The 22,119-nt window shown below is 40.3% G+C and overlaps 1 long non-coding RNA gene across 1 annotated transcript in view; it reads left to right on the forward strand.

The window, feature by feature from the left end:
- The first annotated feature begins 468 nt into the window (after positions 1–468).
- The window catches only part of LOC137858401 (uncharacterized), a 36,226-nt gene continuing 14,575 nt past the window's right edge, over positions 469–22,119 (forward strand). Inside the window, exons 1-2 of the long non-coding RNA XR_011097694.1 lie at positions 469–597; positions 1,379–1,494. This is a non-coding gene — a long non-coding RNA (uncharacterized lncRNA). The remainder of the gene's footprint in view (positions 598–1,378; positions 1,495–22,119) is intronic.

Below are 22,119 nucleotides of genomic sequence, written 5' to 3' on the forward strand. Positions count from 1 at the left end.
TCAGTCTGTGCTGTCCCTTTATGAGAAGGCTTGGAGAAGCTACTTCCATTTCCTAGCTCTTTTAAGAGTGGTCTTAAAAATTTGACAGGGAGCATAGCTTTGCACCTGCCTGGCTGGAGGAGGTCAGCTGGGTGAGGTGAGGGACTGTTATGTTCTACCTGTTCTTGGGGAGGACGTAAGGGTGCAGGCTGCTTGGAGCTGGGGCTTGTCTGGGCTCACCTGCTGCTCCTCATGAGGTACCTGCTGCCCTCATCTGCTGAAACATGACTTTTTTTTTTTTTTTTTAAATGTTAACCTGCCAGAAAGCCTCCATGAGTGGCAGCTTCTCCCACACCTACCTGTGTGGATAACGCCTGGGCAAATAAATAAGCCTGCTGCTTGAGGAGGAGGGAGGGAGCCCTTCGCGCGGCACCCCTGAGGTAAAGCCTGCGGCGGGGCTGACGGAGCTGTGCGGAGGGGGCCGTGAGGCGGGAAACCGCCCCTGAGGGGCGGGGCCGCTCCCTCCCCTTGTGCCGGGCCTGTGGCACGCTGAGGGGGCGGCCATTTTGTGGTGGCGAGGGCTGGGGGCAGCGGAGCTGTGGCGCTGTGTGGGAGCAGGTAAGGCCGCACTAAATAGCCCTTGGTTTTGTGTTTTTGTCATGAAGGAGGAGTTTAAGTGTATGTAAGCACCGATGAGTGCCATTTCTCGGCTGCTGGTTGAGGTGACTGTTGGAGGCAAGTGGCCTGAACCAGGTGATCGGGAGGTTCTGTCCTCCTCAGAAGAGCAGGCAGGCTGCACACTGCTGTGTGACTCGGCTGGGCCTCCTCCCCTCTCCCCTGTTGTCGCTTTCTTCCACTTTGTGCTTTTGCCACACAGGCACTTTTCATCCCCACATTTCTCTTCTGATTTTTTCCTGGGAAAAACACAAGACTTTCCAAACCAAATCACTATTGAAGTGGTATATATTGATCCGGGCAGTAAGTTTTTGAATACTCTGGTGATTGCTTCTTCAGACTACAAACATTTTAGAGGTAAATCTGTTCTATTAATGTGTTCATTTTTATGTAATATTTTTGTCAGAGAGGAATGTGTCACGTTGTTAATAGGATGAAAATACTGTTTTCATGTAATCCTAGGTATGAGAATTTGCTCTGTCTTATAACTTTGTGACTCTTAGGAAAAAAAAAATCACTTGATTTTTGTTCTTTTTGCCCATGTTTTGTTCTTTATTCCACCTGAGTTAATCAAATACACCAAGAATCTTAATGTCAATCTTCACTTATGGTGGGAAAGATGCAACAAATCATCAGGACTGTAATGAACATCCAAAAAAAAGGAGGGGGGAGGAGGATGTTAAGAAAGCTATTAATTTTTAATAAATCATCTTGTTCTAATTAGCTGTTCTGCTGCTCTGACTGCTCTCCGATGTGCTGAGGCTAACACTTACCTGCCTTCTGAAGACAAATCGTAGAAGACCATGATAGCTAGCAGAGGGAAGCTGGAATATGAGACCGGTGAGTTTTGAGCTTCAGGCTATCTCTGGCCTCATGGTTAACCTCACACAAGTTTTGACTGTCTCTCTGTACAGTGTAAGAGGGCTCCACAAAATTCAACTTTATTTCTAGGTACCACCCTAATGCAGACAGGTGTGCCTAAATAACCTCAGCCTGTTTGTTGTAAACATACACTCAAGTAGATGTACTTAAGGATTTTCTGCTTCACTAGTGTGGTCTAGAGAAGAAAAAAAATTATCATGTCTACTTAATACAACTAATGATCCTTGAATTTTGACTTAAAAATATATATATTGTACTTTGTATAGTTACGATATTTCTGACCATTGGTGATGATTGATGTATGTTACTTGAGGCTTAATAATTGAATTACTTTTAATAGAAGTTGATCATTACTATTCACCAGAAAAAATTCCTGAAGACATGAATTTTCCTTTGTCTTTGATCTTGTAAGCAACTGCTAAACAAAAGCCTGGAAATAAAGTTGTCTGAATCCCTCCCTTTCATTCTGTTTTGTAGTAATGGATTATAATATCTTATTCCTCTATATACCCGTGCTATATATCCCATTGAAATCATTAGAAAAATGCATGCACTGTTCAGGAAGATGCTAAAAGACCAGCTTTTGTTCATTAACCTTATGTACAACTAATTCTGCATCGTGGTGTTGTCTGTATTTATAGCTGCCTTTTTTTTTTTTTTTTTGAGTTTTGAATGCTGGATCTACCTTTGTCAGATTGTCCGAAGTTCTATATGGCTTTTGTCTCTGCAGCACCCCTATTCTAGAAATTGTATGTGCTTTTATGTGGTGATAAGGGGTACTGATTAATCTCCTGGCAAACAGCAATTGCTCAGATTCTTGTACCACTTCTGTTGCTTCAAAAGCATTACTTGTAAGAGAAAATCAGTATTTCTACACTAGGACTTCACTAGAATGGCCACAGACCACGGTTGTATCCCAGCTGAAATGTGTTCCTGTGCTACTGGGTCTGCAGGTTGTGCATGAGAACCTGAAGAGTGAAGACAACTTCAAGTTGTGCGTACTTACTGATGATAAATTGGAGGAAAAGATGAAGGAAGCTATTTTCCTCCATAAATCAGTTTGGTTTATTTTTTAGCATAAATCCTGATGTCTGCTGATTAAATAAAGAATTGCTGTGTGGTTGTTGGGTTTTATTTTCGCCTTGTATTGCCCCATATTATCTGCTGTTGATGAAACTGTTCCTGAGGTTTCTTTTAATATAGATGTTTACTGTGCACAGGGACCCACCTATTTCACTTTGCCCAAAGACCAGTTGTTAGATCAGTGCGGGGAAAGCAGAACATGCTTTTTACCAGGCCTGAAGTGTTTTCCACTGCTGCAGCTGTATTTTCCAGTTGTCCCTATGAAGGGATTATAAGGAAGAACAGTGTTCTACCGTTAATCAGGTGTCTGTGCATGGATGAGTCATGTATGTACATGTCTCACTTAACAGTTTTCTGCATATGATTTGATCTACAAGCGAGTGAATGTTATGCTACCTTAACTTTATACTGATGATACGAAGCAATCTGTAGTACAAGCCCAACAGTGCTTACTGTGTTGCATTCTGAGTTTGAACCATAATTAGAAGTGGTCCCTAAGGTAAGTACATAGCCCTTCCTGGAGAAGGGACAGGAAATTTTGTTGCCACAGGACGTGCAATATCAAAGCTTCTGCGAACTCCTTTTTTTAAAATCTGCAATTAGGAAAGTTTCTCTTCTTTTCTGTTACTGTTTTTCAGAGTTACTTGTTTTTATTCCAGACTTCTTTCTGTATTTTGTGATGGCTGGAAGATTTCAAAAGACCTGATCCAGATTCAGGCTCTAAATCCTGTTTTTAAAAATAAAAAAGGGAAATTGAGAGAGCAATAACAGAATTAACCATCAAAATTTAAACTGTTGATTCAAAAAAAAAAAAAAAAAGTATAGGTAAATCTTGATTGAAGTTCTGCCTTAACTTCACCATGTTTTTCACAATTGTAAACCCTGAAACTTCGGAATAATGTCAGTACTATATAATGAATAGCTCATACAGTTGTAATGGCCCTAGCAGGTAGCTGCTTCTCTCCTTGGAGATCACTTGTCTCTTCATTACAGAGGCTGGCAAGTCCCATTCTCTTAAGGTGCAATGAAGATCCAGACTCATTTGTAGATGCCTTGCATATTTAATAGTGGTTAGTATTTTAATAATTGTTACATTTAATGTAATTCATTCGAAGATCTTGAAGTATGTTAGAAGATGGTCTGATTTTTTTTTTTTGTTTTAGTAGTGACATGAACCCATAGGTTCCAGTGACTTTAGCAACAGCAGTAAGTGCTTATTTTTTGTAGCTTAATCCTCATAGAAAACTTATATTACACATTTAAATGACTGACTTCTGCATGAATGTTCTGTGAAGACTTGTTTGGAATATATTTTCTGAAAATGACTCTAAGAGGTGCATTTGTAAAACTACAGCATAAAAAAAAGCTTCACTTTGCTTCTTGTCTTGTGGTGAATTGATCTAGAGCAGGCAGTTGATTTTGAGAGGTGTGACCTAAATGCAAGGATTTTGTTTAAGTGTGCGCTCTCATGGCACACTGCTCTTTTTACAAGAATATCAGAGTAGTCAAAAAAAAAAAAAAAGCTCATTTTGAGCATGAAATATAATTAGAGCTTAACAAAAAAAAAATACATAAAACAATTTTATTTGAGTGAGGGGTAAGGCCAAAAACTTTGTTATTCTAGTTGGATATTATTGTTTTATTTTATCTTGCCTTTAGAGGCTGCTGCTTTGAGGTAGTTTCCTATAAATTCTACTGAAGCCCCTCTCCTTGGGCTTGCTTACTATAAATAAAAGCTGATAGACTTGTCAAGGCCTAGACTGAGAGCAGTCTGTGTTATCGGACTTATCCCTGTGATTCTGGAGTCCCTGGTACTTAGCATTGTATCAGTCAGAAACCCAGCTTAGCTGGTGTTTAAGACTAATACATAGCTGTCTTGTATGACTCAAATAGCATAAAGGCCTCCAGAACTTAACTACCTGGTTTTCTGCAATCACCATACATCTTGTTTCTGGTAATGTGTTTTCTGTGTAACTTGTTAGTTTTCCTTTAACACCCATCTAGTCTGGAGTGCGTGGTTATGTCTTTAATTTGAGTGAATCGATATGTACCTGAACAACAAACTTCATGTAGCCTTTTAGTTTTTCACAGTCCTGTTTTAAAGCAGTCTCATCACACAGAAAGCACTTTCACACCAATAGACAGGATGTTAGTGAAGTGCAGTGGATGGGGACCTGTTTATTTACTATGAAGAATGGGAATAATTAAATGAAACTTAAACGTGCAAAACCTCCCACTTGAAGCGTGTTCTTCCCGAGGAGACAAGGCCAGACACAGGGCAGAAAGTGTGCATCAAGTCAAGCACAGTCAACTTGTCCATGGGGGTGACTGTTCTGCTGTACTCCACACTGGTGCAACCTCACTCAACACTGTGTGGCTTTGGTCATGACATTATAAGAAGGACATAAAACATTTAGCCTCCAAAGGAGTGTTATGAAGATGATGAAGGGTCTAGAGGGTAAGGAGTATGAGGAGTGGCCAGAGTCACTTGGTTTGTTCAGCCCATATCAGAGAAGGCTGAGGTGGTGTGGAGAGGCAGATGCTGATCTCTGGTATATGGGGACAGTGCAAGGACCCAAAGGAACACCATGGAGCTGCATCAGAGGAGGTTCAGAGTGGGTGTTAGGAAAAGGCACTTCACCAAGAGGGTGGTTGAGCACCAGAACAGACTCCCCAGGGGAATGGTCATGGTCCCAAGCTTGTTGGAGCTAAGAAACATTTGGACAATAAATACTCTGACACAGTCTGACTTTTTGGGTGGTCCTATGTGGAGCCAGGACTTGGACTGGATGATCCTTGTGGGTCCCTTCCAATTTGGGATGTTCTGTGGTTCTGTGATTTTGTGCAAGTGCCCTAAAAATGCTTATGTGCTGTTGCTGTCGTATGTTTTAATCTTGAGAGAGGAAATTTGGCAAGAGATCTGTCTGTGTAAATAGGAGGCAGTGGCTGTCCTTTCTAACTGTGAACGTAGATCAGAGAGGCCACTATTGTTGGGCTACAATTGCCAAGAAATTCCACTCTGATGCTTCGCTGTTACACATTGTGATAGACAATAATGTAATTAAAATGCCTGACTAATATAGAAACAAAGGAAGTGGAAAACAAGTCTGTCTTGTTTTTAGTACTTTTCATAGAAGTTAATTTTTTTTTCCTCTGTAAACTTAAATCTTTTTAGTAAAGCTCACAAAGTGGTCAAAGCAGGTTGCTTTTTGTATAATACTGCATTCAGGCCTTCCGTCAGATCTGTAAAAATGAAGATAAACTCACGGTCAGGTTAGGCCAGGCTCAGGTTTGTGCAAAATAGTTTTTCAGTGAACATCTGTGCTGCAGCTGTGGTTCAGTGCCATTGGTCTGAGTAAACAAGTAGCCAAACCATAGGATGAGAGAATAGCTTTAGTTCTTAAAAAAAAAAAAAAAAAAAAGTGATTATGGTTTTTAACTACCTCACCCTTAGAGAAGTTTGTGACTTGCTGTCACAGTGTCTTCTTGGAATGAGTTAAGGATTTCTGCTAGTCTTGGCAAATGTATACTTTCTCAATGACTAGTGTAGTAAAAAGGTTGACTTAGCTTAAATAGTAGCTACTGGCTACATTTTGGCTCAAACTGGGAATTGATGGGTAAGGCTAAAAAAAAAAATAATAAAACAACCCTTCAAAGATAAGTCTGGGGTTTTAACCAAGTTTTAACTGAAGTCTTAACGAAGTTTTGACTTCGTAGAGTCAAAAGTGACAATAATACTGCTCTTCCTTTTTTTTTTTCTCCTTTCTTGGGTGCTTTTTAGGTGTATTTTAGAATTGAAGACTTGAGTTCAGGTCTAATTCCAAATCCTTGAACCAGTATTGAGCCTTCAAGTGATGATAACGGGTAAAACATCTCTCCTGAAACCTAAAAGCAGCCAGCAGTAATAAAGGGATGTTTTTTAATTAGAAGCTTACAGGTGACCTATGAGCCATGAAGCTGCTAGGTTAGTACTGCGGTGCTGTCTATTATTTGACCTCAACTGTTAGGGAAATTCCATGTTTAAAAAAACAATGAAAATAAAACCAGGGGATCTGTAAAATAGTGCTCTCACTTCCTGACAAAGCCCCAGGAGGCAGTTTGCTTACCAGCTTTAGTTGAAGTTGTGCGATTAAACTGTAGAAGTAAGCAATTCTTAAGCAGTAGGAGATGTCTTTCCAATGTATGTTTAAGGACAGTGTTTGGCAGCCACCCCCTAAAAGAGGGAATCTCAAGCCTGGAGAAAGAGGAGCAGAAAAAAAGCAAGTTATTTTGCTGTGGGTGTGCAGTGGTTTTCTCTGCGGAGTTGGCTTGTGGCATAGGATGTTAAGGCACCAGTAGAGAGAGCCATTGTTTCAAGGATGTGTGAAAAGCATTGTAGAAGGGTGCAATTTGTGGTCAGGACATGACACTGAAATGCGTTACTACAAAAGATCACATTACTTTTTAGGTGGGAAAGAGGATCTTGGAGATGGATCTTCCCCTCTTATGCCTTATCACCACTTCCAAACTTAGGGAAAAGTTGTCTAAGGATCACCTAACAGAGAAGTGTACTCAGGGTATAGCCTTTAGTGAATGACCTGGGATATTTGCAGAGCTTTTTGTCTTACAGAGTGGGAGCAGTCTCATGTCTCTTAGGATGTTGGTCAGGAAAGGGCTGAGGGAGATGGGAATTCAAACTAAATATGTAGTTAAACCTCATAACTTATGTCAAATGTGGTGGGGATCAAATTCTATGTAACAGTGTGAACAGTTATTTCTGAAGTTTGTTGCTGCTGAGGTTTACAGCACTGTTGAAAATGTTGAATCCTTAGAGTGGGGGAATTGCTATTGTCTTGTTCTGAGCTTCCTTCTGAAGGGGTACACCAGTCTTTTTCTGGCTGTAAGGCTGATATTTCAAGCCCAAGAAGGAACATAGCATTCCCAGCTGTTCTGTTCCCTGTGACTCTTTGTAAAGTTAAAATGAGCCTATTTACTTTTGTTGGGGCATGTGTAGCTTCTTGGCAGCTTCTTGGCCCATGAAAAAACCCTATGGGACTTGAGAACTTGAACAAATTTCAAGAGAAGAATTGACTGAAGCTGTGACTTACCACCTTGCTGCATGCTGGAAACTTCCTGAACTCTGGATGTTGCATGACCTTAATTGGTGGAGGTTTTTTTACCTTGCCAAACCTTTCTAGTGCAGGGGTAATGAAATCTGAAACCAGGCAAGTTTTGCATGGCTCTGAATTTCATCACAAATCACAGCTCACACCTCTTATTTCTTGCCTGGGGGAGAAAAACTCCAGTATCTTCCTGTCTCCAGAAAGGAGGCAACGCCTGCATAGTTCCATGCTGGCCGATTATATTGACTTAATCAAAATTGAAGAAGGAGTTAGATAGCAGCTTGTATATGATACTGACATGTAGAGCCCTGTACAACCAAAGGCTGGTCCTGATGAGACAGCAAGAAGAAAGCAGTGATGGCAGCATGAAAAATGACTTTGCTGATACCTCTTGCAGTTGTCTCTAGAAGTTGTGAAGTGCAGATTGAAGAGCAAGGAAACTACCTTTTGTCAAACAGAACATCATCTTTAGGTGGTCAGAAGGTTGTGATTTTGGGAGATCTACCTCAGGTATCGAGAAATGATAGTGTGTAGTAAGAAAAGTTGAACCTCTATGGTGCAGGCTATGGAATAAAAATACCTAGAGGGAGATAAGTCTTTAAATAGGCTTTCTTTTTATTTTTTTTTCCCCAATGACAACACAAAAAAAGAGGAAACTTCCCAAGGCTGTGGTCTGTTATTTCTTTTTTTTTTATATCTAAGCCTTCAGAAGCTCTTAAGCATTGTGTAAGTTCTTGCTAATACCTTTGCAGGCTTTTTTTTTTTTTAATTATTATTATTTTGTGTTGTACTAAGTTTAAAAGGCTTGATGTCACAGAGCTAACTAGGTGTTGAAAGAACCAGGAACACAATAAGGGAATACATGTTTGCTGCTCTGAATGGTGTATAGGTGTTAAGAGTGGCTATGCTCTTTCTGCTGCTTTGCTGCCCACCTTCTGCCTCACCAGGAAAGTACAGCTAAAAAAAAATAAGCCTTTTGACTGTAAAGCAATTGCTGCTCTGGTGTCAGTTCCACCAGCCCTTACTGCTGCTTCTACGTTCTCAATCTATTGTTTGCTCTGTCTTCAGAGCATTACTGTGGTAATGCTAGTCATGACTCCAACACAGGTGCTAGATGTGTTTTAAGGTAGATGGGGGTGTATGCTATAGATTTAACTAAACTCTTTGCTTTTTTCCTTCTTGGCAGCAGCACTAATGTCTAGAGTGCTAATACTGAGAAAGTTACCAGTGCTCAGCTGGCAGAAGTGTGACTGGGAGGGAAAAACACTCTTTAGTTGCATTGTACTGTTTGTGCAACAGTGGAAAAGGTGGGAAGCACTCATGGAATAGAATAATGGGAGAATTCTTCAGTTACCTCAGATTGGTGGGTTTATGAAGCATTCCACCAAAACAGCATAGCCTATAATGGAAACCCCTTTATTTACATGACTTGAATCCTGCAGTATTTTTGGCATGTTGGGATGCATCTTATCTTTCTCACCTCTTTTTCAGTGTCCTTTAAACACTTTTCACCTTTACGTGACCTTAATGATCTGAGATTTCAAGCCTTCAGGAACCTTACCACAGTATCTGCTCTGCAGGAAGTAGTACTTTGCCTTGAAAGATCTAGGGACTTTTGGTAGGTTGTTGTAAGGAGAAAAGGAAAAGAAACTAACATAAAAACGAGTTCTGTGGAAGCAGCTCTAGAGGGAGTTTTCAGAGCTGAGATGTACAGTCGTTACGGGCTTACTAACAAGAAATTCCATATGTGTGGAGTTCAGAAAAGAGAAATCAACTAAGAGATGAAACCCATGCTGTGTGAAAAGGTGTGCTTTAGGAACTTCCCTGGTGTGAGCAATGGGTAGCTGGGAGAGTTAAGAGGTTTAGCTAACAAATGCTGGAGAATAACACATAAGAGAATGAAACTCCCTCACTAATGCACTGCACTGTTTTCTTTAGTGTTAAAAACAGCAGGAGAGAGCTGGTATTGCTCAGTGTTAGCTGGTCTAGTCTGATACACACATGAAGGTTTCGTACATGTGAGGTACAAAAGGGAACACATAGCTGTTTTCCATCAGTTTTCTTTGCTGAACTTTGCTCCAATCTTTTCTATCCTCCTCTTGGAGTTCATATGCCTGACTTTAGGCCTAAGTTACTGAGTACTGTACCACTGCCAGCACAGCTTCGTGTGCATAATCAGGGGTGGTGGTGTATAGAGATGGAGCCTTAAGTGACCTGATGGCACCTCAGAGTGACACAGAGGTCACTTCCATAAATTGGCTTTCCTTGTGACCTGTATGATGCTGAACTTCTTCCAAGTCACTTGATTGGAATAATAAGCACAATGGTAAAAGCTGTGTAAGAGAAAGTGCTGGGATCTAGTAACAGAAGCTGAGAAATACAGGTAGATAATCCTCTCTGGAAAGAGACCTGGCAACAACAAAGGTGATTAACTTTCTAGGCAGAAGCACTGAAATTACATGGGAGAGAGAAGTGCAGCTAAAGAGTTACTAAAGCTTTTCTTGTAATGGAGTTCTTAGAAAGAAGTGGCTTTGTGGACTCATTGTTAGTTAGTGATGCATGACGGGCTTGTGATACTTAAGACTCAGTTAAAGGTGGTGTCTGTGCCTTGCTCCTATTTAAGCAATGAGAAGTTAATTTCTGTGTGACACTTAAACTCAACGACAACCAAAGGATGCTAGTCCTGGGAGACATGCAAAGTATGACAATATGGTGAGTGACTTTGTAGAGAAACATGTACTGTTTCATAAGAGCAGGAGGACAAATTTGATTTAGAGTGTCTAGTCTTTTCAGAAAGTCAGGGTACATCTAGCTCTTTATTTTAACAGGAGTTTTAGCTTTTGAACTGCCTCTGTAAATCTGAAGTGTAGTGTTTTTCCTCAAATTTCTAAACTGAAAAAGCCATGCTTAAAAAAAAGGGGGGGGGAACTCAAGACTTGGGGAACTAAATTGAGCATTAAAATAGATTTGTACCATCAGTCTCCGTAGACGTGATCATTGCTAGGCTTAATGAAAAAGTACTGAAGCAGAATGACAGTTTCTTATTAACTCAACAAGACTTGTCTAGCTATTTCCATGCTGCTTTCACTTGCTCATTAATGACCTTCTGCACTATAAAAAGAACAACCCAAACACTGTAAGACCCTGGGAAGACCTTTTTATATGGACTATCAGATGTTAAATGGCCTGCTAGCAGTGAAGAAACAAGCCTGTGAAATGCTGATCAACTTTTTTCTTGTCCTTGTGCCTAGACAAAAAAAAAAAAAAAAAAAAACCTGATTAAATTGTCTACTGCAAGATAACAAACACAGGTGACACGCTAAGCCTGAGTCACTGATGTCTGCACTTCATTCCAAGTGAATCCAAGTTGACTTCAAAGTAATGGAGTCACAGCTGTAAGTAGCTCAGAAGGAAGATAAAGCTGTCAAACTTTCCATGAACACCACTGTGAGTGAGCTGCCTAGAAGGAAAATGTTTGTCGTTGACCCATCGTTCTAAAAAAGCAAAAAGTGTAGCAGGAAGGAAGTTAAAATAACATGTATGTAAGTGATTGCTTCCTTCGTGTGCTGGCTGGGTGTCTTGGGGAGGAAGGGGGTGGGGGGGAAATGGATTCCTTTGTCAGAATCAGAGCAGCTTCTTGCAGATGAAGCTAAAAAGCAAATGCTGTCCAGATCTGCTTTCTTAGTCTAGGGCTCACTTCTGCTATTGCTTCCTTGCAGCTGCATAGAATTGCATAAATAATTCCTAGTAGTGCCTGGCTATTGCTAGCCGGATTAGCTGTAACATGGCTGCTGCTCGCTGTGGTTGGGGAGTTGATAAATTGGGTTGTCCATTCTAGGCAACTTCATCTCTGGTGGTGTTTCATTGAGTCCAGTGGGCTCTACTCAAGTCTCGTCTGTCAGTATGGAAGATAGCTGTGGTGGTAGGGAGTAGCAGCTCAGAATACCTAGAGGATTAATGCTATATGAATTTACTGCAGCGGGGCCTTCAAATATATGCTATTTTCTGTTCTGAGTGTCCATCGTGCATTTAAAGCTTGGTAAATTTGAACTGAAAGCTGCTGATGACTTTCAAACCTTTTAGTGATTCTTGTCTCTGTCACAAACAACTGAATCTGGAGCAGTTTTTAAAACAAGATGAAACTTGAATTTTGATTTTCTTTTGAGTTTATCTGAGTTGGCAATTGATAGACTTGAGAAGACTTACTTCACTAGACAAGAGTGCAAGTCTATTGAATCTAACAGTATCTAGGTACCTATATAAAATCAAAATAAATGCATGCACAGTTCCCTTTAGACTGAGATTAGTGATTTGGATTGATACTAAATCCTCTAACCTAGAAAGCTTGCAGCTGTAAAAGAAACAGTATTTAATAATAGACCAAGACTTGATTTCAATGGAAGCATTGTCTGAGTAGGGACATCAGAGCTTGGTTCCAGAGCACCAATAAAAAAAAGTATAATAAAATAGCCTTTTTATTTATTGGGCACTCAGACTTGAAGACTCCCAGGTGCCTATTAGTCTAAGGGCTTGTCTGTACAAGAAAGTTAGTGTGCAATAAGTTGGAATATGAATTTACAATGCCCAACTCCTCTGCGCTCCCCCTGTGCTTGGATATTCTTAGTGCACAGTAATGGTGCCGCTCCCTGTGGCAGCTCACTCAACTTTGAAAGTGAAGTAAATCACATTCTGCTTAATGCCTGCATGGTGATTGAATGCTGAATACCCAGTGCCCTCCAAATCTGAACCCAAACTTCCTCCTCTCTACTGAAGGAATGGGTGATGTTGAGTAGAATTCTGTCTTTGTCCACAAAGATAAGCACTGTTCTGCTTATTTTTTCAGAAGGGAGGAAAACAGTATTTTCAAAAAAAATCTTCCACTTCTTAATACAACTTTGGGAATGTAGAAACTTAGGTCAGGAAGTTTCAGTATAATTCCTTGTAGAGAGTTATTTTCATTGATGTTTTTTGACAGTTGACAGTTACTGAGAAAACTTAGTCTGTTTTGCACACTATGTCCTTGAACCTGGCCAAATGTGTGTATGTGTCTGTTTAGTGAACTGCATTGAGGTTCACAAAATTCCTTCTTTGCTTGGTTTGCCAGTTCAGATCCATTGAAATAAAATGCTTTCGTTGGCATATATGGAAGAGGCAATGTAGTGTTGGGGTGAGAATATGGAGAAGAGAGAAGGGAGGGAAGGTAAATGGGTGTTTGCGATGTGGGTTTTTTTTGGTGGCAGGTCTGATGTTTGCTTGTTTTGAAACTTAATGGAAGATGCCTGGACAGCCCCTAGTTTGCTGCAAATTCTTGTCATAATTGTTTGGAACAGAAAAACCTGACTGCTGGAGAAACCTTGAAAGATGGGTTATTTGTTTTTTCCTCTTAACTGAGAAAGGAAAGGAAAGCAATGACTTGCAAACACATCAGTTTAGGGGGGCAAAAAGTGAACAGGAACAGTTTTGCTAATTCAGTCTAATCTATACTTGATCTGTTAGTATTTCACTTACTAAGAAGATTCTTTCATCCTTGATGCTCTGAAAATGTTCCCGCTTGCATATAAAAGATAGAAATGGATTGTGAATTTTGCACCTTCCACAGGATTAATGTCACCTTGCTGTTCTGCTTTGGGTACCCATAGTATCTCATATGGATGCAGAAGGGAACTAAAGTCTGACTCAGTCTGTTTATCCTGCATTAATCTGAAGCTTCCAGACTGACACCATCCTGACTTTGCAGCTCTCTGAGTTGAGAAACAGTGCTTCTGTTTCTTAGAGGAGAAATGAGGGATGAACTAGATACAGGTACATATACTCAATAAATGTTGCCACAATAACTAATCTTACTTGTGTGTAACATACCAGGAAATTAGCTAGTTACAGGTAGGGATCTACTTTTTTGTCCGTTTCTGCTTTCCTGTGTGGTAGAAAAACACATTAATGCTGAAGTGAATTACTGATTTTTTTTTAACCATAACTCTCTCGTTAAGCAAGTAAGAATTATCCAGTGGAAAACTGAAGAGGCTGAAAGAAGCATTGCTACTTCTGTCTGTCATACTGTGGTGTGTGCAGAGAAGATTCTTCAACATGATAAGAAGGGAGGGATACTTAGGGGGTGGGGGGGCTGCACCAGGAGTCCACTCACTGTCCATTGCATAGCCATGTTCTGTTGGAATTCCTCCATAATCTCAGTGCCGTGTGACTTGGGCAACAAAAGGTGACTGGGTTTTGTCCACAGTGAGTTGTCTTCATGGGACGACTGTGGTTAACCAGTCAGCATTAGCTATCAAGTTTGCAGCCAGACTAGATCAAGGAAAAGATACATATTTCAGACAGGCTGGGAGAAGGTTCTCATCTAGGTCAAATTTTGCCTTGACCAGCTGATGTGGTATACATAACTTGTCCTGCCTGTGGTGTTTGTAAAGCTGTGCTGTGCATTGACCTGATGAGAACATAGTTGAGATCATCTGTGTTGTAACTATGGTGAGGATAAATGTAAACTGTCTGCTCTCTGCACGAGGATTGTGTAGCTACAAGTTGGAGCATCAGCATTTGTTGGGTAACTTCCTTCTGTCCAAAGGAATTGAGCTGGACTTCTGGCTGAGGGAAGGGAAAAATATTTGACTGTAAATGACTAGCATAAAGACCAGGAGAGAGACTGTCAGGCTAGGTCTTAAAGCATCTCATTTCCTGATCCCCTGCTTAAGTCACTATATCATATGTGTGTCTATCCATGCTGAATGAATTCTCAAATTGTGCTGTTTACTCCCTTGAATAATAATCTTTAATTAAAAGAAAAATGATAAAATGAGGTAATGACAGATAGCACAGAGAAAACATTGGAAAGCGAAGAAAGAAATGTCTGGGAGTAACAGCAGTACTGATGTTCCCATGTTAATGGTTCAAGAGCTTTCTGACTGCTGTAGATGCAAAAATGGTAGCTGCTGCAGTCTGCAGTGTTTTGGGCACTGCAAGAAGAACTTAGAAATTAAACAGTAATGGATCCCACATTTGTTCCCAAAAGATACTTCCAGCTCCTCTGCAAGGTGTGCAGTGGTCTCAAGATGCAGAATACACCTTTGCAGGTTTAAGCCTGTAGTTAATTAATCTGAAATCCCTCCTATCTGGGCTGATTAGTTAAGAGAACTTAAATCATCGTGACACCGATCTCTAAGAAAATAGGCAATACTCACAATTTTATCACAAGGTTTATCGTTGCCAGGCTTGCCTGAATGTGCCCTTAGTATCCACTACAGCTCCACTTCTCTCCTTTTCACCCAAGCACAAATACCAGTGATTCTAGTAGCTCTTAAATCACATTTTCCTTTAGCCTGTGTTTTGTTGTAACTGCATTCACCTCCCCTGCTCCCTATTCTGTTTTGAGGTCAGACATCTGTGACAGATACTATGTTTTATCTGGGACATACAACTAATGACTCGTGATTTTAGGGAACATGGTTTTAATTAGCTCTCTTCCTTTCCTCTGGTTGCTGAACAGAGCTGGCCTCAGGTGGAATTTTTTAATTGTGCTGCTGCTGTCTCTGTTACACAAGCTGGAGTTCTGTTGTACAGAATAAATTTGAGACAAAAATAAAACGTCTTGTAGCAGACATCACAGGACTGGTCAAACTTTTTAAATTAGTGTGAACAGTTGTTTTTGTGTGGGTATTGATATGTACAGCAAGTCAGGGAAATACTGCCCTTGCTCATTAGGTTTGTCTGATTTCACCACTTGTATTTACAAAGTTCTTTGCTGATGTTGTTTGCACGTGGCTGTGCAGTGATGGTGCTGGTGTTGGATGTTTTTGCTACCTCTGTAGGAACTGTTTTCCTGAGGAATTCAGGGAGCCCCAGGCTTTTCCCTCTTCTCCTTTTCTCCCTGGTGTCAGTTCTCATGCTTAGCAGACCTTTGACTAAGTTTGCTACTTTGTCAGTTTTATTTTTATTTACTTACTTCAGGGCTAGTTTCTGGCTAAGTACTCGAGCTTTTGGATTCACAGAGGAGTTAGACAAATGCCAGGTCTGGCATAAGGGAAGCAGGGAGTGGAGTATGTGGCAGGCTGGGGGAAGATGGTAGTGTGGGACTACCTGCTTTGGCATGGTTGGCTGTTTAGCCTGGCTCAATGAACTACACTTGAGGTTTGCAAAGGGATAAGCTGTCTCCCTCCTGTTTAAGAGACTTATCCTTATTTTGGAAGTGAAGCTAGGAGCATGGCCAAAAACAGAGCTGGGTCATGAAGCAGCAGTGGCTCAAACACCCAACTGCCAATTTCCTTTACTGTGCCAGGCTCTGGATGCACTGGAAGATGCCAGTCTCTTAGCCGGTGTGGGAGAGAACAACTCTGTGACTTCGTGGGCACTTCCCTGAGTATAACATACCGGTGGTAATTTTTTTTAACCTGAGGCCTTGCTCTAAGCTATTTAAATACACACTGGTAAAAAGCTATCTCTAGTTTTAATATACCAACCTCTTATCTATACAACCCCCAGAATCTCCTATCTCCAAGGCAGTGGTTTCCAAGATTTGGGTGGGTTCCCGTGAAGATAAATCACATCAGAGGCATGACCTTTATCCTTGGAGCTATTTAAATAGCTCAAATATCTATTGACTTCATGCCTTGTGATTTCAGTTGCTGAAAAGTGAACACACCAAAGAAAGGAAGAGTTGACCTATAGTGTATCAGATTGGTGATACCTTTGTTTATAGAACACCACAAATACAGATGGCATTTTTCTAACAAATTCTCCCCCTGAAGCTACTGTATTGTGGCTAGATATGTTTGAGGAGGAGTCAGTGCATCCATATAGAATCTAGCAAAAGAAAAGATTAGTCTATTGTAAATGTTAAAGATGCTTGGGGAAAGATGAAGACATGAGCACAACAACTGGGAGCCATCTTTATTCCTGGTGATGGTAAAGAATTTTTTTTTTTTTTTTTACACATCATTTACCTGTGTGTAATTCTGAATCTTAGTGGGAATTTTCTGTTGGAAGAGAAAATGGAGCCATAACTAATCAAATCGGGAAGGTGTAATCTAGAGCACCACAGGCAGTACATTTAATAAAGAAAGGTATTTGCATTTGCCCCTTAAAGATGAGCAGACTCAGTGTTTTTTACTGAAAACTACAGCAAAGTGTATGGGACTCCTTGTCTTCAAATGGATCAATTCCTGTGGATCTGTGCTCTGGAATAATTTTATCAAAGCAAAAGTCAGGTTTATACTTCAAAAAGCTGTGAAAACACACTTAATGTAAGCCACTGTGATACAATACCTACATGAGTTTGGAGACAGTGTGAAACTATAACCTAGGAACTGATTAACTTGCTCATTGACACTATGTTAACTTTAGCCTATTTACTAAACTTTTCAAAGACCAGAAACACACAAAGGACAGCGGTAAACTGGAGACTGTGGAATCAGTGAATGCAAGGATTTTAGAAGATGAATTCATTTCTTTGGACTTCGTTTCCCCATAGAAATATTAACTATGTGTTTAGGCTGCATGAACAGGTACTGGTGCTGGGTTTTGTGTTGCTCTTTGCACTGAAATATGTTCTGAAAGTGCTAAATATATTGTTCTGGGTGGCTGATGCAGCTCTGTAGCTGTGTGGTAATGTTATGCGATTGTGGAAGGACAAACAGTGCAGGAGGAGGCTTTTGTCTTTCCCATTTCCCTCAGCGTGTGTCTCGTTTCATCCATCTTTGTAGATTTCTGACTGTCATCTCAGACCCTGCTTCTGCAACAAGATCTGTAGGAACACATTTCTGGATGGAAGTTGAGGCATGTCCTTGGACTGTAAGATCCCTTGCACAAGGTCTTTGAGTTACTCTGCTATTTTATATATATATTTCAAAACAGCAAAACTTTAGTTTGGAAATAAGCACTGAGGTATTACCTCTCCCTTGCTTTGTGTTTGTTCATCATCATTCCACATTTTTATCTGAGCACTGAGATAAAGCTGATAAAAAGTAGCTGTTTGAAGGAGCTGATTCCTGCCTTGCTGCAAACGCCATTGTCTGGTCACAACATGGGCACTGACAGAAGACTTACTCAGTTTCTTAAATATAATCTCAAATTGCGAGTGCTGTTTTATGCCAGTTTTGCTATTCGGAAATGTTATCCAGCCCACTAGTTACTGAATAATTCAATAATCTAGATTTATTTATTTATTTATTTATTTTTACAAATGAAAGCTTCCCTTTTCTGGAGTTAGCAAGTTAAGTTTGTCATAAAGGTATATGGCAACATACTACACAACACACAAATTGGTTGTTGCAAAACCAAAACCACAGTGCTGATCTCAGTATTTCTAAGATTCAGAGGCTCTCCTTTCTTCTGGACAGCTGCCTCACAGAAAAATGGAGTTTTCTGTGAATATAAGTATTTCAGATCAATGATCTACAGTGAATGATATTTAATATCTGAAATATTTTCAGAAATAGTTCTCATAATTGCAAATATTAAAAATTAACTCCTGAGTGTAGTTCCAGGTAGGCTTTGATAGTTAGGCCTTTTCCTGATTTTGGATAGTAGTCTAATGTTGCTGGGAACAATAAGACAGCCACAGTTTTGCAGAGCAGAGGCAGCTACGTTCCACTAGTGATGTGATCCTATCTATAATATGCTTTCATAGTTAAAGGTTTATTTTTTTTCAAATGTTTCTAAAGTGCTTTGAATTAAGTTGCATGGAATTTTGTGTGATTACAACATCTGTTCCTCCCTGAGATGGTGCTGAGTTTGTGTAAGCTGGAGGAGCTGTACAGCAGTAAACTGACGCTGCATGTGTCCCTGTGTAACTGTGAAGAGCTAAAAGCAGGTTGGTGTGTTTCTGTGGTGTTCCACACTATAGCTTTTGCACTGTAGCTCCCCTTGAACATCAGGAGGGAAGGTTTCCTCAAATGCTGGCAGTGTCTGGAGACAGTAGGTTTTGGACTGTGGTAAAAGGTCTCCTGGGTGACCATGGAGATACTGTTGTAGGTGAAGGAGAGCATTCAGCTGGCATGCTAAGCTTCTGTCATGCTGACAAGGACCTGAATAAAAGTTTTAGGCTTTGTCTTACCATATGCATAGCCTGTCCTTTTGATATTTATCCACTGTACTGCTTCACGGTCCTACTTTTCCTTGTGGAGCTTTTCCAGGATGTTTTTTCTTACCACAGTTATTTCTACAAATTATATTTCCAAAGGTGTTATCCTGTGTTAGTGTAAACTCTCCCAACTAAAAAAGATAATGTCTCTATTCTGTATTTTAAAAAGTACCATGTACATTTGTGATACTATAAAATAATTAGCTTGAATAATATAAGAGCTCATTAGGGTTATAGATTTTAAGTGTTATGATTAGATTGTGATGGGATGGGTAGTAACTTGCAGAGAAGTACCCATACTGCTAGCTGTTGCTTACATATAATAATCCTCACTATCTGTCGTGGTAGAATGAAAGAAACTTAATTGTAAATCACTGTGCATTTTGGATGTACAGATTGACTGGCAACCTTTGCGTAAAACCAGCCCAAGGCTGGAACACCACAATTGTTGCAGATCAGGACTGAGCTGGATTGGCACAGAGGTGTGGGAAGTTCATTTAATGCAAGTTGTAGCTGGTGGTATCAGTGCTTCACTTTCATGAGCATAGAGCTTAACTTTGCTGCCAGCCTGGCAACATCCCACTGGGATAATGTAATGCAGCTGCAAGATTGTTTTGGCTCTGTGCTAACTTTTCCCCATACCTTTTTAATAGTCTATCTCCTGCCTTTCCCCATCCAGTCATAAAAGTTCCTAACATTTGTTCTACTTTTAAGAGCTAGCTAGTAAGGGCATGGCGGCTGATAAGAGCCAACACCCTTCCATAAAATTGTGCTTTTCAGCAGTGAAATATGCTGCCTTTTTGTTAATTTCCAGAGTAGGTTCTGGGGGGTATGAGTTTTTGGGGTGGTGTGGTGTTTTTTGTTGCTCGTTTGGGTTTGTTTTTCAGCTAGCTATCCTTCATACCACTAGGGTGTGTTAAGCCGCAGTTTGTATTTCTGTGACTATTTGAAAACAGGAATTAATTTTTTGGAATGGAATAACACTCTAGCTTGCTTGAGTCTTGATGAAAGGGATATGAAACTCTGTGACCCACTCTTGAAAGACAGAGGGCTTCTTCAGGTTGTTGGTCCTGCCTTGTTCACAAAATCAGGACTTAGTTTGACTTTCTAGAGACTAGATGCATAGTCATAAGTGCTCAGCTTGACCTGGTTGTCACAATTGTTTTGCAACAAAAATAATTATTGATATTGTAATTCATAGGGCAGAATGAGATTTGTTTTAATCTAAAAGAGTTTTTACTACCCAGCTTTCTTGAATGTCAATAATAGAGAAATTGAAAGTAGTATGGTAAGCTTCTTCCATACAGAGCTTCAAACCTAGAAAGGCTAATACAGCTTTTAAAATCAGAACAAAGCCTTCCTTTGAGGCAATGAGGAAGCCATCAGAATAAGTGTGAAGTAAAGCTAGCTAACTGCACTCAGCCTTTGGCTGCAATCTCCTTACTTGGAACCTGCAAAAAAAAAATCCACTCAACTCATCTCATCTCTCCTCACAGGATGACTTCTTTTTCTGGAATTTGACCTTTAAATGAAAATTTAAATTGTTATGATTTCGTGTGAGGAAACCACAAATATGGGTGAGTGTAAACTGATGCAGTGACAAATGTTAGTGCCTGCAAAGGCTGAAACAATAGACCAGGGTGATGAAAACTGTGCTTTCCTCCTGCTTAATTAATTCCTTACTTTTTTTATGGCACATTGGCCAAGGTACAAATTTCCAAGAACCTGAACTGACCTCCCCAGGAAAGGAGAGAAACTGCTTTTGTGTCCAATTACCCTCTTTCTTAGTATGGCAGTGACAGTTTCAACAGTAGTTTAGTAAGATCCATTGCCCTCTACAGCCAACACGGTAATTAGTTCTGATTTCTCTTCTAATGGTCTTTGTGTCTTTGCCATGACAAACCATTGTTACAGGAGTAACAGTGTATCTTTTTGACACTTTTGTTGGTGGCATTGTGTTACAGATTGGCTGGGGAGCCTGTTGAAGACCTATGATTAAGACCTGCAAAAGATCTGGGAGAATTTCATTTTTTTCTAAGGCATTCCCGGGGCTCACAGGCAGGCCCTGTTCTTTGCCTTGTGCCTTCCTGCTCCAGCCACTCAGAGGGTCGGAAGGAGGCAGGTTCAAACATGTGGTGGCCCAAAGTGAGAGTTAAATAAACCTATAGGAGCGTGAAAATTCCACTTCTAAATAATTCCTCTGGTTTTCGAAAACAATTTGGATGGCCTGCTGTTAGGAGCAAGCTCCGTGTCCTTAGGACTGACTGTATATTGGGAAATTCAGCTTTCAGTTTGTATTTTTTCAATAGTTTGCCCCAGTGTCTTGACTGTGGAATAGGAAGGCAGCAAGAGGTTAACAGGTAATGTGTATTGGAAATAACTGGTCAGCATCTGGAGGGTGCCAGCGTGCAGTCCCCAACATGTAAAGGCAGACATCTGCAGGATGCTTTGGGTTCCTGAGATATTTTTATGAATGAAAGGTGCTTATGACAGGAATGCATGCCAAAATAGGCAGTACTAACAGTGTCTCTACAGCCTCCTTATCTTCTCCAGTAAATCTACCCCTGAAGATAAATGTTTAATAACATTCCTATTGGGTTGTACTTTTTGAAGGTGGTTGAACTAATGACCCATAATCCAACAGATCCATTTGTAGTGAACAGCACTAAGGGTTCAGTCCTGTGTCGCTGATTTAGCAAGATGTCTGCTTAATTTATTGTTTTGCTGTTCAGCTCTTGCTCACTGCTCAAGCCTAATGCAGTGAATGTAGCCCACCTTTCAGTTGCAGAAAGGCAACCCTTCCTTATATGTATAAAACTTAATAAAAATCCTACATATCCAAGGAGTTGTTAAGTATGTGTGCATGATACAGAAATTTGAGTTGTTGCTTCATTGTGATTTGATCAGGTAACTTGTGTGGTAGTAGCTGAGTACACAAACTTCTGTTGCAAATACCTGTGAATGCAGCTGAAATTTGCCTTGGTCATTAATACTCCTGCACTCAAATAGCTTTTTCCTGCAAACATTAAAGAAAGGTGGAAATGTGGCTAAAGTAAATTTGTCTCACACTTCAAACAAATACCTGTGGAATTCTTTCTATTCGGCAAATGAAGTGCTCCTAATCACTTCAGTGGGAATTTGTCTGGTTTAAGGAATGCAGTATCCTGACCTAAGACCCCTGCTAGCACTTACGTAATGAGACCCACTGAACCATGTGGGACTACTTAAGCACATGAGTAATTTTATGGACCTTTGTGCAATATGCAGGACCAGGACAATGATTATGCCTACAGTCACTGATTTTTGTTTGCA

The sequence above is a fragment of the Anas acuta genome, chromosome 6 (genome assembly GCF_963932015.1).
Source record: "Anas acuta chromosome 6, bAnaAcu1.1, whole genome shotgun sequence".
Taxonomy (NCBI): Eukaryota; Metazoa; Chordata; class Aves; order Anseriformes; family Anatidae; genus Anas; species Anas acuta.